At 43.2% G+C, this 14,691-nt stretch overlaps 1 long non-coding RNA gene across 3 annotated transcripts in view; it reads right to left on the bottom strand.

Annotated features, from left to right (window-relative positions):
- The window catches only part of LOC127480140 (uncharacterized), a 146,050-nt gene that overhangs the window by 66,876 nt on the left and 64,483 nt on the right, over positions 1-14,691 (bottom strand). For all 3 annotated transcript variants that reach the window (XR_007907773.1, XR_007907774.1, XR_007907772.1), the window contains one exon: positions 1,968-2,032. This is a non-coding gene — a long non-coding RNA (uncharacterized LOC127480140). The remainder of the gene's footprint in view (positions 1-1,967; positions 2,033-14,691) is intronic.

Below are 14,691 nucleotides of genomic sequence, written 5' to 3'. Positions count from 1 at the left end.
AAACAATTACCTGAACAAAGCCACACAGACTGTAAACTTTGACTCTCCCAAAGAAGCATTTTTTGACGTACGTCTTCCAATGAGTGAGACGCCTTCTGCCCTTTCTTTTTGTGGTGTGTCACAACACATCCCACTAAAAATTGAGGTAGGACACCAAAAAAAAAAAAAAAAGAAAAAAAAGAAAACAATCCTTACTGTGAATCTTTACTTTTGTCTGGAATCCTTTTCTGGATGTTTATGGCAACCCATAAAGTTGCTGGAACATGCCTGCTGTATTTTTAATTGTCATTTGAAATGCCAAAACCCAGAAGTCTTGCTTATATTGTATGTGAACACAGTGTCTGCTTATGTTCAAACCCTCAGGCTCTTTAAATAACTCCCCTGTACACAGAGAACGTTGTTCATTTTGTTTTTACAATTTTTGCCCGTGCAGAAGGAGCTCTAATGTCCTGAGAACATAAATGTATGTTCATAACCAAGGAGCAGGATCACAGCTGGAATCTACCTGAGCCTTGGATCACGTTTCAGGAGCGAAAAGGCAGCTTTTTTCTCTGTTTAATTTACAGGAGCCACAAGTGGAGCAGCACATACTCCACTGACTGACGTAAGGCACAGGTGAGTGCATGTTACAGGTCCACCTCTGTGCCTGATCCACAGGGAATATCAGCCTGTTCCAGCCAGACTTTAGAGCTGCAGCCCAAGAGGAACCTGGTCTGAACCCTGGTGTGTTAGTGAAGGTGGCAGCTGCCATAACAGGCTTCTGTGCAGGCTACAAATTTGGGGCATAAAATGGGGGTCTTTTTATGGATTCCAGTGAGTTTTGTACCAAGCCTCCATTGTTCTGTCCCAGAGAATAAACCATCAGAGGATTTATAAGCTAATTTGTTTTTTTTTCTTTCAAGGATTAAACAGGAGCAGATCGTAATTTCCTTTAAATGCATCTATTATTCATAAGTATTCAATAAGTTTTATTATGGGCTTAAAAACAACAGTATATATATCTTTATACTCAATTCCAATCTCCTACATGGGTTGGGAAACTCATATTTTATGACTAGTTGTGATTGACCAGGAAAGTCACAGGGTATATATGTGTTCCTTGAGCAAAGACACAGACAGGTATCTGGTCAATGTTCATTTTTCACATCAGTTTGCTGGAAATAATCTTCCATGCAATTTTGCCACTTCCTTTCTGCAGGAATCTCTGGGAGTAGGTTAGCAAACCGTGGCTTGCAGAAAGCTGACACAGTTTTTATGAACAGAGAGGAAGTAAATTAATTTCAGTGTTTGATTCAACACTGGAGAAAGACTTTTTGCAGTATTTAATCACCCACAGCAATTAAAGGAGGTTCAGTCCCTCCTCTAGCCCGGCCTTACTACCAGGAAAGAGAATTGTGCTGAGTAAGGACTTCAGACAAGGGGTCAAAGGAGGAGACACTTCATTTCTCAGTGTCCATCCCATAATGCCAGTCCTGTAACAGCTGTCACACATGCAGCAGAGGGATAGGTGGAGAAATTAAACCATTCATGTAAGGTAACACCCTTTTTAAGCAACCACCACTTTTTGCAATGACCTGTACAAGGGTCATTCGGGGTTTTCCTTCCCTTGGAATCTGGGTTTCCTGAGAGGAAGGAGAGCTGAAATACAGGAACCAGTGGCTGCACAGCATTTCCAGCAGCACAGGAGACCTTCCTCATTGACAGAGGTTTAGGAACCACATCTGAATCTCCAAACTTCCTGATGTTCTCCCTTTGAAAGGGGGGAAGACAGGGGAGGAGGTGGGTGGAGAAGGTGAAGATGTGGTTCTGTCCTTTTAAAGGCCTTGCAAACACAGCAAACCTTAAATCCACCAGAAAAATAGGTTGTGATACACATGGGAAATACAAGGAAATGTTTCAACTAATAAAACACGCTGGCCTAGCACCAAACTTGTGCATAAAAGCTGTTTGTAATAAACAACAATTACAGTATCATTGCAGGATCATGAGAGGACTCAGACATCGAGGAGTATCTGGTTCGTCTGGTTGGGACCTGGAAAACACAGTGTCCTGTATCAGCAACACCACCAGCAATCCAGGTGAGGGCTGTTAGAACAGGAAGAAATTTTCTCTGTGGCCTAATCCTGGCCAGAGAGAAGAAAATCTGCCCTTCACCAGATCTGATAAAGGAAGAAAACTTCAGCTCCCTGGCAAAGAACATCAGTTTGGCTGGGTTGTGTTGCAGATCACTTTTACCCTCTAAAGGGGTTAAGGGGACCCCAGAGATAATAAATACATTATGCAGCTGTGTAGGTGCTCAGGAGATGAATATAGGTTGATTTTATACAAACTTAACCTATGCAGAGTGAGTCATAATTTGCACCTTGCGTCATCCAATAAATGGGGCTTTTGAAAGTCAACCCACTGTGAATGGGCTGTGAGCTCTCCAAAAGCAAGAATCCTGCTCTCCTGCCCACAGGCTGCCAAGCTGGAGGATGGAAAAAGCTCCTCTCCCCAGGTTACAATGTGATGGCAATAATAGGAACCAAACAAACAACTATATGTTTGTGGGTTTGCCGTGTTGCTCTTAAAAGGTCAAAAGTGTTCAACTGAAATGACTGTTTTTATTTCATGAAAGATGAATTCTTAATCACAAATGTGTGTTAATCTCATTGCTGCCTCTGCTGTGCCTCATAATGCTGCTTCTTTATTCAATTATGCCTCGCATCAACTATTTAATGAATACCTATGTTCGGAAAACCTTGAGAGTTTTGATAAATAACATCTGCTTTTGTGCATTTCAACCCTACAATTCTGCATGAAGGAAATGTTTCTATTTTGTAGTCAGCCAGGAGAAAGAAAAGCAAGTGGAGAGGAGGTCTACATGTTCAAAGGGACCTCAGCACGGAGCAGACAGAATAATCATCTTTTGTTGAATAGGAACATAACGAAAAACAAAGCAAACAATGCCCTTTTGTTTTGAGCAAGAAAGGCAGGGCTTTAATAGTCTTTAAACGAGATAGAAAATTTCCATCCAAATGGAACCATGGAGTAGGTAGACACATTACAATGTTTTGGAGTTCAGTGATTAAATTTAATACTGTGCCAGGCAGTGATTAGTGGATGAAGGGTGTTCATAACTAGAGGAGAAGCAAGGGGAGTGTGGCTCCAGTTTAGCACTGGGCCTCCCGAGCACTTTGGGATTCAGCTTTCTGCTTTAATAACAGAGGCAAACAAAAAACTGTTTAATTTGATTGATCTCCCCAAAGAAACTGCAATTGTAAACACAGGCTGGCTGGTACCTGTTACTAAAACTTCAGCATTCAGGGCCAGATCTAAGAAAGGGACCTGTGCTGAGGTACCAAGCAAAGCACAGAAACACATCCTTTTCTTTGGCATTTTCCCATCTCACCAACTCATTCCTTGCACTCAGTACCTGGTACATGTGAATCCCATTACTAGACACTGAATTCTCCCAACTGTCTGTGCAGGACACTCCTAATTAAAGCTTCTGAATCCCAGCCCCAGAATTGGGTTCGTACGTCCTGTATGGATCTTTGCCTCCGTGCACTGAAACCCTCCGTTGAGCCCAATGCGACACATTGTCCTTAATCCTGCACAACCACGACTGACATCCAGGGGAACAGGAGCATAAATTGCTTTGAACCTGGCTGTGGTCTCTCCTAAGCCAGTCCAACCAAGGCCACGAGCACATGGTGCTCAGAGAAGTCAGCAGTGACACCTGAGCCCTGTGCACACAGACAGCTCAGGTTTGACTTCAGCAACGAGTCACTGACTTTGCAAAGGACCAGCAAACTCATCTCCTGGTTTTATCAAATGAAGAATTACCCCTTAAATTCTGAGAAGTGACCTTTGAAGGAAATGAAATTTTTATCTCAGTTTCTGCTAAATTAATTTCTCCAACCTATCCCAGCATCTCAAGTATCAGTACCTGAAGTCTTGTGTAAGACTCAGGTAAGTCTCATAAAATATAAGTAAAATTAAACTATGTGAAGTAAATAAAAAAAAATAATAATTAATTCTTCTTTTCTTTCTTTTCTGTCAATACCTATTCCTACAGTCCAAGCAAAGGCCATCATCAGTCTAATCTGAAGCAAGCCTTCTTACATTAATATCTATTTTGGACCAGATCTGCTCTTAGCTGCATTAGTAAAAATCAGTTGTCTTTTCATGGACTTTCTCCAGCTATATTCTGGTCTAAGCAAGATCAGAATCTTATTTTGGTTATAGTTTATAATTTTATGAATGTCAACATTGGTGCAGGCCACAGATTTTGGTGAAATCACATCTATTCAAGGGGAAACGAATTTACAGTTACAACATTCTATAATAGTAACATGATTTAAAAAAAAAAAAGATAACTTGTAGATAATGTTTCAAGCCCTCTTGCTTGAAATTTTAAACCCATCCCTCAGTTATCAGCAATTAATCACCAAGCATGTTAAGTGTTCAAAAATGTGGTATGGCACTTGAGGACAGAGTTTAGTTGTGAACATGGTGGTGGTGCTGGGTTGATGGTTGAATTTCATGATCTCAGAGGTCTTTTCCAACCTTAACAATTCCATGATTCCATGTTATGTGTGCTAAGTTAGTTGCAGTTTCACTACAAGAAAATAAACCAAAAAAGTCTGGAAAAACTGTCTTGGAGTCTATTTAACACTCCAAATGAATGGATGTGTAAAGCTCCTCTCGGAATCCTCCATCCCAGGCAGCTTCCCTGACTGCCAGAGGGGCTGGGAGCTTTTCCCATCAATGGGAGAGGCAAGTGATCTGCACCCGAAGAAGAATTTCCAACTTATTCTTTGCTATGATTTGTGCTCCAGGTGGTGGTAAGACATAAATCCTGGAGGCTCTCTCCAGGATAATGGAATGCCAAGAAGTGGAGCAGTTTACTGGAACAGCAGCGGTTTCTGATGCCTTTGCAATGCCAGTTTTAGCTAGAAAGGTACAATATTTTATATTCTGAGAAGCTGAGCTAGACAATTTTGGCAGAGAGTCTGTCTGCCTACCAAGGGTGGGGTAGGTATTTACTATCTCTGTAATGACTTCCTACTGCAAGTGGGTCAGGTAATTCAAACAACTCGCCAAAACTGCCTTTGGTGGAGTCTGGTGAAGTCTGGCCTGTAAGTAAATACGTCCCTCAGCTGCAGAGGGCACATCCTCTGCCATGTGATGTCTCAGCCATTTCCTGGCACTGCCCCTCCAACAAATCCTTCACTTTATCTCCCTCTGATTGTAGCTGAGGCTGCTGTTGCTGCACTTTCTGGGGTCAATGGCCTGTTGTGAACTGGAAAAATACCTGCCGAAAAAAACCAAGTTCTTAAAAGATACCAGAGGCTCCTCCTTCCACTGGTTGTGGGCAACTGCTCACTTCGTCAGTTCTGCTTGTCCAGCCCCAAACCAAATGTTTCAGCATCCAGTCCAGCCTGCACAAATAATCGAGTTTTTAACAAAAACTGCAGCAGAGGATCAGCCTGTTGCATGTGATCAGTGCAATGCTTGGCTTCCCCTCACCCTGAGCCTCAATGCCTGATGTTCAAACATGTGGATTGTGTTCATTCTGGCACCTGGGGTGGGGTAAAAGGCATTGTATGTGTGTGCTGGGGTGGGAAATCCCAAACTGGGCAAGGTTGCAGAGGTGCTGCCTTGCGTGGTGGTTAAGAAACAACTCATTTCTGGTTGAAATGTTAAAGGAAAGGTATGAAGTAACTCAAATGGTAAGAAATAACTCCCAGCTTCTACACGGTTCCTTGAGGTACTGTGGATGGAGCAGGATGATCTGTCCACTGGAAAGTTAGGGCAAGGAGTTGGACTTGGATGATCCTTGTGGGTCCCTTCTAATTCAAAATATTCTATGATACTATGAAATCTCACTTTGCACAAAGCAGCCCCATTAAAAGGATCCTGCAAGTATCCCGAATATTCCTGTTTGCCAAAACCACAGTGCTATGGCTTTGGTCACCATAAACATTTTGGGCAATGCTGTTTGTATTGTACCAGTTCACTACATTATCTGGTTCTGGAAGGGAGCAGAAAATTTGACAAGCTTTGCAGGAACAACTCTTGGTATGAAAGTCAAAGTTATTCCAGCAGACCAGAGTTGAGCCACAAAAAGAGAAGAGTGAGCAGATCCTACAGAGAGAAGTCAGTGTGACCAAGAGGTGTCACCATGTTTAAGAACTTAGTCCTTTACTGAAAACCAAATCAGCAAAACAAAAAGATGTTCCAAGTCTCTAGTGGGTCTGGATTAGACTGATGTCTTCTGGGGAACAGCTTCATGGATCCTGGCAGTTTAGAGTAGCTTTCTAACACAAAATTTCTGAAAATGAACAAGTTATTTCATAGATGAACTGTGTGGTCACAAAAAGTTTTTGCATGTCTATCTTTCCAAACAAGCACGCTCCTGTAAAGAACAAATGAATGTCAATATTATTCCTAAATGTATTTGAAAATTAATACTGTAACTATGTGTCATTTCAAAGTGCTCTGTTTTGATCTTCACAAGGTTATCCCAGTTGCTTTGCCCCATAAAATTACCCACAAACACAATAGTGAGTGAGTCAGGACACAGAGCTGACTCCAAGGGCAGGAGAAATGCCTCGGGAGAGCGCGGCAGGAGAGCAGGGAGCAAAGCTGAGGGTGCAGCAGTGTGTGGGAACTGGGACTGGCACAAAGAGAGAACACTTTCCTGTAAAAACTTTATTTCAAGCTCCTCCACCTCCCATCCAGGCAAGAGACTCTCTCAGAGTCTGGAACACCCGACCTGACGGACTGAAGTCTGTGCTGGGAAGACGTGAGCCCTGAGTGGGAAGGTGGCCCACAGGCCCTGGCACTTCTGCACAGGGGCTTTGAAAAGAGTTTCCAAGGGCCTTACACAAAAAGTCCTTTCAAAAGTGCTCCATAAAATCCACCTGAAGAAAGCCCGTTAGGAGGAGACTTGGGTTTGCTCCATTCTCCCCTGTTTAGCTCAAGTGTTGTTTTTACACACACAGAAACACATGTACAGACTCAGCCCACCCTACAATGCCTCACTAAAGGCATCAAGTGCTGGTTATAACTCCATCCAAGATCAACAAGGGCTTTTTCCACAAGCAATCCTTTGTGTTTGGGAAGCCTTTGCCCTGAATTTTACTGTCTCCCAGTCAACTAACAGGTGCTCTGCAGTGAAACGTGAGCTATTTAAGGGCAACCTGCATAACAACTTCCCAGGCTGGCAGGCACCTTAAATAGTAGTTAGGGATTGGAATTGGGGGAGTTTTATGCAGACAAACAGAAACACTCCCAACAGGAAAAGAAGGAAGGGGGGGAAGGAGGGAAAATGATATCTTTCTTGGTTTCCATTTAGTTTACTCTTTCATATGTTGGCATAATAACCCTCAAAGAAGAGAATGAGGCTCCCAAAACCAGACACCGTGACAATCTGACATTATACAGTGGTTGTTCTTGAAACTTGCCAGTTTTGTTTTGGTCAACAACATAATGTGCTGATTGTATATGGGATATTTTCTCCACTTTGACAGGGCACAGATAGCCTTTACTGCTAATATTGAAACCGTGTTATTTCAGGCAATTTGACTTATAGTTTTTTCCCTGGAGAAAGCACTTTGGGACAGGGAAAAAAAAAATGAAAAAACTCTCTCAGCTTGATGCCAGATGGGTCATTTTGCATTGTAAAGCCACACCAGGATTTTATAAACCATGCAACTGCTCGTTTGTGTACCATTCCCAGATCAGATTTTTAAAGTTTGTTTCTAGGATTGGTGCATTGTATGGCATTAAAGGTGATGCTGCTCAAACCAAAGGCCCTGCTAAGAGGATCACAGAGTGGTTTGAATGGGAAGGGACCTTTAAGATCATTCATTCCAAACCCCTGCCATGGACAGGGACACCTTCCACTAGACCAGGTTGCTCAGAGCCCCATCCAACCTGGCCTTGAACACTTCCAGGGATGGGGAATCCATTGTATATGCACTGCCTTATGCTCCCAGATGGGTAGAACCACATCATGGATTTCTCTGGACTCACATCACCCAGGAAAGGCTTCTGGATTCTTACAAGTTCATGTGGAAACAAGTCTTGTGGCCAACAAACACCCATGAGCCCTCATGATCTCCTGGATGTACAAAGTCATACCCATTTGTAAGATGCAACCCGATTACTCAAGGGTGAAATACCCCCCTGCCTAAGTGTTACATTTGCAGGCAATGATGGAATTGTATTATTCAGGAGACTGTGACATTACTGTAAGTGCCATCATTTCTGTCATTGGAATGTTTCAGTCTGCATAGAAACAAACTCTCACCTCTTCCCTGTCCTCTTCTTCCCCTGTGCCAATGCACAAGTACTGGCACTGTGTCTTTTTATATTTCATCATAATATATACATAGTATTTGTGGGGCATGGGAATACATGGGCAGGAGAGACAGAGAAGAGGGATGTTCACAGGCTGTGAAACGAGGCTGTGGCACAGGGAGCGAGTCAAACCCATAAATATCACCAGTAGCATTAAAATAATGAAAAATAGATGTATCTTTATTGTGTGGTCTTAACACATGTTATACCAGGCCTGGGAACACATAGACATGGGAACAGCCTTTCCAGTGAGAGCCAGCAGAGCTCCATAACTACTGCCTTACAAAATCCACCAAGCAGCAGACAGGCCACAGCATCTCCCCACGGGTGATGGGATGTTCACTGGGATATACAGATCTCTGCATGTGAGCTGGCCCTGCCTGCACCAAAAATGGCATCTCCTGTGCACGACTGGCTGGAATTCCAAAGGCACAGGGATGGCAGATGACATCATCTCACCTGGACTGTCCTGCCAGACAGACCCAGGGCAGCTGGGGCAGACTTGGCCTTTGAAGACTCGCTCAGTATCAGTTGTGCAACTGGTTCTCAGCATGAGCTGCTTCCGCACGCGGTCATGACCCCTAACAGTGGAAAAACTTGTTTGTTGTAGTGGAGGGATTTTCCTGAACTAGGTTAAATAATATTAATTGAGCTAAAGTCTGCAGTTGCTAGAGCTGCTCTGGATTGACATAAGCATGGCTGAGTTCTTTTGTCTTCTTTCATCTGCTACAGCACAGAAAATCAGTGTCTGTTCATTTTTGTAGTCATTCAACGTTCAGGCCAGAAACTCAGAACTGGTTTTCTGGATCCCTTGATCCTTCAGAGAGAGAACTCTGACAATTTCTCAGACCACAGGAAACTTAAAAATAGCACTTGTTCCAGCACAGCTACACATTGTTGTTCTGGAAATCTGGGTTAGAAAATACTTACAGAGTCTCTAAAAGAGAGAGGCCCAAAGCAGAGAGTCCCTATTACTGCATTCCTTCATTTAAACAATTAACCTTGTGAACAGAAGAGCTACTGAAGCTGGATTTGCTATTGATTTTGTTCCTTCAGATTAATTCCTACATGGATTCCCCAGTGTCTAGTGAATGTTTCATCTCTACTGCAATGGAGAAGGAGGGGGAAAGCACAAGAGTGGAAGACACAATTGGACCTCTGCATTGTATTCCATTTTTTATTTTCACTAAATATCCAGGATTTTATTTTCAAGACCTCTACCCTTAATTTGAAGAACAGGTTGAAATGTTATAGGAGGAGAAATGCAGACATTTCCTTATTCTCTCTGCCCTGCAAACTTTATCATGTAAGGAAGCAGGTGCTGGTGACAGTTGTGCAGGAACCCACTGGAGTTCCCTACAAGTGCTTTTTAGTATTACTTCTGGGAAAGCAGAACACAGACCTCTCCTGGCACTAATGAACAGCCTCTACTCAATGCAGCAATTTTGTATTTATTTACTCTTCCCCCTCATATTCTGGGGGGATGAACCATGCTGTTACCCCTGTGAGAAGACCCTCCTAGACCCATCTAAACTCAATTAACAGCTGCACATTTGAATGTGGACATGACTATGGAGTGCTCCTCCCTGCTAAACATGCCCACTGGAGTGTTTTATTAGCCCACACAGCAACTGCATCTGCCTCCTTTCTCCCTGCTTGAGCACACTCACATTTAGGGATCTTCCTGGCCAGCCAAAAGACACTACCTGTTGGTACAGTCTAATAAAACAATGAAAGTAGAGCAATAGATGTGTCACCTTAATCCAGTGCAGGGACCTACAATTACTTTAATACACAGACACATTAAAACATTTGCCTATTTTAAGCAGTCTCTCAGTAATATACACTTCTTCTCTTGCCCCTTTTACACCCTAGTTGCAATATTTGGATGACTTCCACTGCATTTTCAATTATAATCTGCTTGTGAAGAGCCTGCAGAGTCTTCTTCATTATCCTTTTTAAGTACAGACTATTAACAGGGCCTGTGAGTGTCCAGACAGAGTGAAGAGGTTATGATTTGCAAATGATGTTTCTTTCCCACTGTAGGTGGATCAGTATGTGTTTGGGAATAAATCTGCTATCTTTTGGGAATGTTTCCAGTTAACTCCATGCTAACCACATTTGCTTTGCTTGGTTCTGCTTCAGGAACTGAAAGTAGCTTGGCTCCAGCATTAAATAACTGAGCAGGAAATAGCAGAAGGTTTACCATGTACAGGCTGGCCAGGGGTGGAGAGACAGATTGAACTAAAAATACAGCAAAGATTGGTTTGGGGAGATTCAGATTGGTTCCAATTTAATTAGGAGATATACAAGCTCCCAATGCTGCTGATTAAGTTATCTTCATTGGAAACACATTCACATATTCAAATGTCACCATGCTTCGAAAAGGGAAGTGTTGAGACATAAAAGCTCAGTGCCCTAAAATGAGGATCTGGTCAAAAAAATGCATTTCTGCACTTTGTCAGCCTGTCCCTGGGCCCTGCAGCAGTCAGGGAGCCTCCTCTGCCCCATCCCACACACAAGCATTAGGGTTAGAGGAAACTTTTAGCTGCACAGCAGAAAATTCAGTAATAGTGGTAACCTTATAAGTTTAATCATGGGTGGGGATGGTGCTGGTTTTGAAACTTAGGGGAAGACAGGAATAGCCTCTACGCTCTGACGGAAAGGGGCAAGCCAAATACAATGCTGCAAATTCAACAGAAATATACAATATAATACAAATTCAGATTTTGAGAAAATTTTGGCAGGAAGTAGTTGTAAACCAAGTCCTGAGCAGGAGAGACTTTAGTACTAAAACATCCTTACAATCAATACTTCAAATCCTTCAGACTACTGTCCAATCTTTTAATTAACTTGTTACAAAGATGAAATAAAAGAGTTTGTGCCTTTAGCCACCTCTGATTTACACTGAGGTAGCATCAGGGCAGTCAGTGAATCAAGGCAAAACTAGCAGAAATGAAACCCAGTTCCAGACTTGGGTAGCAAACTCTGGGTTTGTCCCTATGTTATTCTTTCAACACCAAATATTTTATTGTCTCCCAATCGCATTCTGGATTAATGAATTTTACTCCAGTTCTTAACTGGACTGCAAAAATAAAACCTCGACAGCTCATTTATTGATACAGTGAAATATCCAAACAAGTAATTTCATTGCTATGAAGCAAAATATAACAGCTGGAAAAATAAACCTCAAGCTGTCATTGAGAGTTGGGCCGCAGAGAAAGAAAAGTGAAATGGCTGGAACAAACAGAAAAAGCCCTTCCCGAGGAATGCTGAGAATGGGGTGAGCCCCAATTGCTCTGATTCCTGGCAGATCCATGTGGCTGTTCCGTTTGACTGATGAAGAGATAAGAAATCAGGTGGGAAAGTGCCCCCATGGAAGTAAATGTGCATTGTATGTGATCCACCAGGGAGGAAACTGTGGGAAGAAAAACATTGTTGGCAGAGTCTGAGGCACACGAGCTGCCACACCATTCTGCTGGACTTCAGAGGAAAACAGGAGCCCAGATGTTAACGTGGGGTCTCCCCAGCCTGGAAAAAGAAAAGGCAAAGAGTGCCTGTCCAAGAAAGTTGCTCCTGTCATTATCAGCCTTCCCAGTTCTATTTAAAGAAGGCAAAAGAGCCAAGAGAAGAAGCTGTTTTGCAGCCCTGCACAAACACCCGCAGATAAGGGTGGTACCAGGTGTCAGCTTGCCCTGCAAAGTCACTGAAATGTCAAGGATTGTTTTTCCTCTACTCCCTTTCTCTTTCCTCCGACTGGGAACTGCCAATGTTTATTTAAAAGATATCCCTTGTATTTGGCAAGAATGCCAGCGGGGCAGACGTTAATGGATTATTATTTGGAGCTGGAGGGCTGCCAAGGTGATAAGGATACCCTGCCTACCCCAGGGCCAGAGCCGGGCCATTAACGGGGGGAGGCAGGAACGCCACGGCCCTGCCAGATGCTCTGCTGGACTGGGAGCAGCACAGACTCTACAAGCTGCCTCCAACTTATATTTGATCTGACCTATAAAAATAATTAAATAAGTGAAGAGGCAGACACGGGCCATAAAGGGGCACTAATCCATCTGAAAGACCCGGGTCTGATGCTTCTCTTTGGCAGCGCCGTGGAGAATTCGCTCAAAGTACCGTGAAGTCCCTGCGAACGTTTCTGTTCCCTCCTCTGCCCTTGAACCAGATCTCGACCTGGGAGCCCTGAACTCAACTGCTAAAAGCAGCACAAGTGAGAGACCTCATTGTGCTGCTGCAGCTCAGCAGTGAAATGACAACAAAACCAGACCTGGTTTTGGCTCTGCTCCGGAGGAGGAGCCTGGCTTTGTGCAGATCCCCACAGCACCGTGGTTAATGCCAGTGCCCCCTGAGAAGGCAAGCCTGCAGGAATGTCATATTTTGTGTCTGAGATATATTTAGGTTAACATTGTTTACTATTAATCTTCTTCTCTGCAAAGCCTTTTCTTTCCCAACAGACAAAAAAAAGCCCAGGATGGCTCCACCCCTGTTATCATGTGTTTTTTGGAAGACGACCTTTTCCATGGCCCATCAGACACCACGGGCTATAATTAAGGTGCTTATAATACAACTTAGTAAAAGCAGGAGCTGGGGCACAGTAGCATTTACTGCTGTGATTGAAAGCCTTAAAGGTTATGTGGAATTCACCAAGTAGTAATTTTATCTGTTTGGAGCTGGCAAAAAAAAGAAACTTTGTGCTCATTTGAGAAGTTGGGCTGCCACTAATGAAGTCAGAGCAAATAGAGCTGCTTTCCTGCTTTTCATGAATGCAAAGCAATGAAGTATTACCCCAGACAGGTGTTCCCTCCGAAAAGAAAACATGCATAAAGATTTAGCCACCTTTTTTTTTTCTTTGCATTTCTTTTTTTCACTTTAAATAGGCCTAAAACAAACCCACAGGGTCACACAGTGTTACCTCAGGGAGAACACACAGCCCCCCTTTGCTGGTGACCTCTCCTGGCTCTGATGTGGCCCACATTAAAGTCAGGTTCAGAGCATGATAACACCCTCATGTAGAGCAGTCACTCATTTCATTCCAAGAGTGATGGCTGATACTTCCAAAGGAAATTCAGTGCTGAAATAAAAATACATTTCTTTACTTCTGACATTTCACTGTGCCTTTGCTCCTGAGGGTTTTAAACAGGATTGTTCTCTGAAACAGGACTCCACCAGCAGCACAGAGGTCAGACATCTGGAGCTGTAGAGCCATCCTCGGTCTCAAGGCCATCATAAGGAAAGCTGAGAACACGAGTTCAGAGAGAACTAATCTAACAGCAAACCTTGGGTCTGGAAGTTGGTCTGACTTTTCTGTTTGCCTTTCTTACTCTGCTAGTGAGGCAGAGATTTCAGTTCCTGCCCTGAAACTCTACTGAGTTGTCAATGGTGAGAGTTATTGAATTCTTGGATGTAGCTTTGGATTAACATCAAATCCTGTGGTGGTTCTTTAATGTGGAGGTTGTTGGTATCGAAGTGCCTCGGACTCAGCCATGAATTACTGGAGCTTAAGAAAGGTAAGTCACCCATGGATGTAGTGAAGCTCAAGTCACCCGTGGATGTCATGCATGGAGTCTCCAGGCTGTGATGGCACAGGGAACAGTTTAGAGAGAAAAGGGTTAAACAGCTTGGGCCTGTAAACACCATTTATTATTGTTTCTTTACCATTCAACTGGGAAACAAAGATTGTGTTTCTCAGCAGCAGTTTTGCCATGACAAACAGCAATCTGACTCCAGGGTATCACAGCTTATTCCTAGCACTGGGAGTGGGTGCATCAAGGCAGGACAGATGGAGGCTGTACCACAATCAACATGCAGTGGGGTGTCTGTCCTCACCCACTCATGTCCCTGCTCATTCCTCCTCAGCTGCTCTGGGACTGCTCTGACCCCACCCATAAGCTCTTTCTTTCCTGCTGTCTCCTGAGTTGTTTTCCAAGGGCTTTCTTGCTGCTCACATGTGTTTCCTTCTCCTCCTCCTCCTGGATGCTGTGTTTTCTACAGAAGCAACAGATTGCTGTGATGTTGTCCTTTTGATCTAATGAGAAGAACTCCTACAACAATGATGTGCATGTGTTTCTTTCCTCATTATTTAACAAGGGCACTTGGCCACACAAATCTCTCCCAGGATCCTATGTTTCCAGTGGGTCCTACCATTACTTTTCTCATTTTTGCTCATGATCATTTTATTTCTGAATCCTGGACTCAAGGATGGACTTTGGCAATGATCATTGTACTGATATTGTTCTAAGACCTCAAGACCCTATAATCTCACACAAATCAGTTTAGCCTTAAAAATCATCCGGGGAAGAGAAGAAACAGTTGTACTCATCTTACTAC

The sequence above is a fragment of the Manacus candei genome, unplaced genomic scaffold, assembly GCF_025592945.1.
Source record: "Manacus candei isolate 608988 ecotype Guabito, Panama unplaced genomic scaffold, ASM2559294v1 h1tg000005l, whole genome shotgun sequence".
Taxonomy (NCBI): domain Eukaryota; kingdom Metazoa; phylum Chordata; class Aves; order Passeriformes; family Pipridae; genus Manacus; species Manacus candei.
The sequence above is the reverse complement of the archived record's forward strand: the minus strand, read 5'-3'. Positions and strand labels throughout refer to the sequence as shown.